A 4,397-nucleotide genomic window follows, 5' to 3' on the forward strand; every position below is an offset into this window, starting at 1 on the left:
TTTTTCTTCCAATCCTCAATCCTCTCCAGTTAGATACAATGTTTGGAAAACTTCTTCTTTCCCCTTAACTCACAACAAATCTTTGATATTCTTTACCTTCCTTCTTCCACTTTCTTCCCCCCTCCCCAATCTGAAGTTGTGGGTTTTAATGCAACATTCTAGACAATTTCTTTCATTTATTTTTGAGTAAATGCTTCCCATTTCAAAGGTGGGCTTAAACACATGTTGTGCAGTCTCTCCTTATTCACTTTGGGAGGAACACAGAGAAGTTCATTTTCCATCCCTGTTTCTCCTTCTCTCCCCTTCCTCACCCTGCAGCCTCTGTTCTTTCTCATCCCTTGTGTTCTCAAAGTCGTTCTTGAGGATTTCTTTCAGATGAGCTATATCCACGAAGCAGTTTCTGAATTATTGCCTAGTCTCAGTATTTTTCCTTTGCTCTGACAGGTGAATGATACCTTGACTGAGCATAGGATTCTAATATCACAGTCGTTTCTCTCAGTAGTGATGTGAATGTTATGTCATAGTCTTCTAGCACCAGTGTTGCCAATGAGTTCAATGCCAGTTTGACTTTTTTCCTTTCTAAGCCACTTATTCTTTCTATGTAGGAGTTTGTAAGATTATATATTTATATATAATTCTGGAATTGTATTGTAATATACTGAAGCATGTGTTTTTCTTATAAATCCAGCCTGGAATAAAGAAAGCTCATTCGATATTGAGACTCAGGTCTACCCTCAGCTTCTCTAAATTTTCTTCTTTTACTTGTTCAGATTTTGCTTTTCTCTCTTCTGTTGTTTTTTTTCTTCATATTAAATATTTTTTTGTGTATTAAACTTTAGTGTCTATCCTCATGATAATTATCTCTTTATCTTTTTAATATGTGCTTTGAGATATACTTTTCCCTTGATATTCCAGGCAACTTATTTGAGTCTCAACAGTGGCATTTTCCTTTTATATTCAACTACAGAATATTTGGTTGAGAAAGTATGCAGTTTTTTTTTTACTGCAGAAATACTTATGTGCTGCACTTGAATGTGTGTGTATATATGTATATATATAATCTTTAGCAGTTCTCTTTTGCTGAGCATGTGCCCTCTTTGTTTTGACAGACTCTTGTTCTTTAACTGCTGGCCCCCTGAGAATAGATTTTTTTTTTTTAATCAATAAATTTGGATTCAGGTCATGTTGACAGATTACTAGATAGGTAGTAGAATGTGAAATGGTCTCTCCTCCTGAGGATCAGTGGTATAAAACGTGAAGTTTCTCCCTGTACCCACTTCCTCTTACCCTTCTGTCTTCAGGAGCAAAGAGGACTCAGCTCACCTGTTTGGTTTCTTCCTGAGGTCCTGGGAGAACCAGGCCATTCCAACCAGGCAGTTGGTTGAGATGCTGAACTTCCATCTAGGATTCCACAAATAACTATGGGATTGTCCCAAAGTCAACCACTTTTTGGTCTGGACAAAGATCTCTTGAAGGTGATTTCTAGTTCTTTTCCAGCTCACAGGAGAGCAAGTCCCATAGACAATCTCTTCATAGCAATTCCAGCAGAGCTGCTTCCATCGGACTGCCTGTTGGCCCCAGACATGTGGCTCAAGAGAAAGATTAAAGTTGGAAATAAGGGAAAAGAGAGGCATTCAGGTTACCACTTTACTCAGTTTGTTTTAGTCATTTAGTACTCTCTTTGGAGCAATCTCTATCAAAACTACAATATGAGCAGCAGCTACAACAGCCACGACTAATTCATAGGAGCACTCTGAAGTTTACCAAACACACTTGATTCTTGAAATCAGCCCATGTTATAGGAATTATTGTGAGAAAATAGGTTCAAAGTGTTTAGTGCAAGGCCTAAATTTACAAGTTGGTAAAGAATAACAATACAACCAAGGTTTTCTCTATCCAAGTCCAATAATTTTTGCACGACTATTTTAACAAGCAAGAGAAAGTCAAAACTATTTTATCTACACTAAGCTAAGTATATAATAAAGTGATAAAGTAGTAGTAAAGTACATACACACACATATATTATAAAAAATAAACAACAATGCGCAACATCAATATGAATAGAATGCTTTCAGATATTTTGGTTAAGAAAGAGTTATTTTCTTTTATTTGATACAGTGTTATTTTTCTAATCCAAGGAAGTATCTTTGTTGCTTTTTTATTTGTTTTTGTATGTGTTTACACTTTTGTTATCATTCGTGTGTATATGTATGTATGCATAGATATGTACATACAGAAAAGTTCACATATCATTAGTGTACAGCTTCATAAACTTTCCAAACTGGACACATCAATGTAACTAGGAGCAAGATCAAGCTCCTAGAAAATTAACAACATCTACAATGTCCCTCAAGTTCCTTTGCAGTCATCACCCAACCCTCCAAGAGTGACCATTACCCTGACTTCTGACAGTCTGCAGGACTTTTGCAAGAACAGCCTGACTTACCATCTACATCCAGCATTTAACATAGGACATTCATCCTGCTTGATAAATATCTGTTGGGAGAGAGAATGAATAAATGAATCAATGAATAACTGAGTGAGGCAAGTATTAAATAAAGAGACCCTTAGAAGATGAAACATTGCCAAATTTGACTTTGGGACTAGAGATTAAAGCTTAATTGGTTATGTAATTTGAGGTAAATTATTTAATCTCGTTGAGCTTCAGGTTGCTCATCTAAAAATAGAAACAGCAATGTTTCCTCAAAGCGCTGTTTGTCGTAAGCCGCAAAGTTAGTGTATGTAGAACCTGTGCTTGGCACCTAATAGGCTATTTATTATTGGTACCTAATAATTGTTGTTATGGAAAGAAAAGGGATCCAGCTGTCTATATTTGGGGCATGACTAATCTCCTTCCCTTGATCTTTTGTGTTCTAAATAACATTCAAATCCTTTTACAAGTATGGCATTTTAATACAGTGGAAAGTATTTAAACATACTTAACATCCTAGCGAAAAACGAAAACAGAAATCAACAGAGAATATCATGGGGGTGTGGAGAAATACAGCTAGCTTGTATTCTTAAATAAATTCAGGTTCTGTTCCAGATTTCTGCTCCTCTGCCTGTAGGTGTCCTGTGATCATAGTTTTCATGGATTTCTGACCATCTGGGCCTTGGCTTATTTCTTGTGGTGGATCACGTGTCTAAGTTGTTGGATTTAAGTTGACATCTTATCAAGCCCAGGTTCCAGCTCTATACCCTATTGTTCCAGTCTCCATGACAGTCTAACCTCAGGTGACCCCACCACCACCACCAGTAGAGCTCATGCTCTTCATTTCTATATAGTGCTGCACCCACTTCTGTGCAAAGTTCCCTCTACCTGACCACCACTCGCCATCATTGCTTTCTCACTGCTCTTTATCCATCCAAGGCAGCAAGGCATGAAGATAAGATGGCCATAACAAAGGGACACAGCTTTTCCTGAAATGCCAATGTGGTCCTTGCTTTTCAAATTGGTGTTGCTTTCATTTTGTTTTCAAGTTAAAAAGTGTAAGCATAAAGACAGCTGATTTGATATGTATGAAGAACAATTAGCCTATAAAAATGGTTTACTTTCTGCCTATCTTGTCAAATGTCTGTTTAGTAGGTACATATTTGTGGAACGAATCGTATTTACTTTAGTTGAGTTGCTTAATTTCTCTCAGTAGCAGTTATCTTTACTGTAAAATGGAATATCTGGATCAGATTCCCCAGAGTGCAGCCGGCAAATGCACACATGGAAGTTGAGTGGTGAAAGTCCTGTTATAATACAGGCCCTGGACCTCTCCCTAGTGAGAATTGCCACTGCTTAGAGTACTTTTCAGCATTTCCATTTTCCATCCCCATCACAAAAATTGCAAAAACACTGAGAGCTGCCTAGGAATGTGATCTGAGAGGTTCTAATGGAGACTGCTCTGTTGACAGAATAGTTTTCATACTATTCTGAATAATGGTAATGCTGCTATTATTTGGTTGTGTCTACTTATTTAATTATTACTATTATTATTAAAGATAATAACTATGCTAAATATCTACTGAACTTTCTGAAATAAAAGGCTGCCTCTTTTTTATACCCAAACCTCAGCTCTTAATATTGGCACAGTCCAGAGAAGCAGAGATGCAAAGTCAATATATATCGGTTAATGACTGAGCAAAGGAATGCCAGATACTGTGCCCAATACTATGCTATATTTTCTCTTTTGATTCACAGCAACCTTATAACATCAGAAGCATTATCTTCATTTCACAGATTAATAAAAACGAAAACAAAACCGAGTAGCAGATATTTTAAACAATTTACCCAAACCATGGCACCTAAGCATTTCTCTCCCAGGTCATTCTGATTCGAGTCTGTGCAGCACCTTCCACTGCTCTGTAATAGTACTGGCTTTTGGAACCACGAGGCAGAGGTTTCTTTT

This window comes from Pteropus vampyrus, unplaced genomic scaffold (assembly GCF_000151845.1).
Source record: "Pteropus vampyrus isolate Shadow unplaced genomic scaffold, Pvam_2.0 Scaffold288, whole genome shotgun sequence".
Taxonomy (NCBI): domain Eukaryota; kingdom Metazoa; phylum Chordata; class Mammalia; order Chiroptera; family Pteropodidae; genus Pteropus; species Pteropus vampyrus.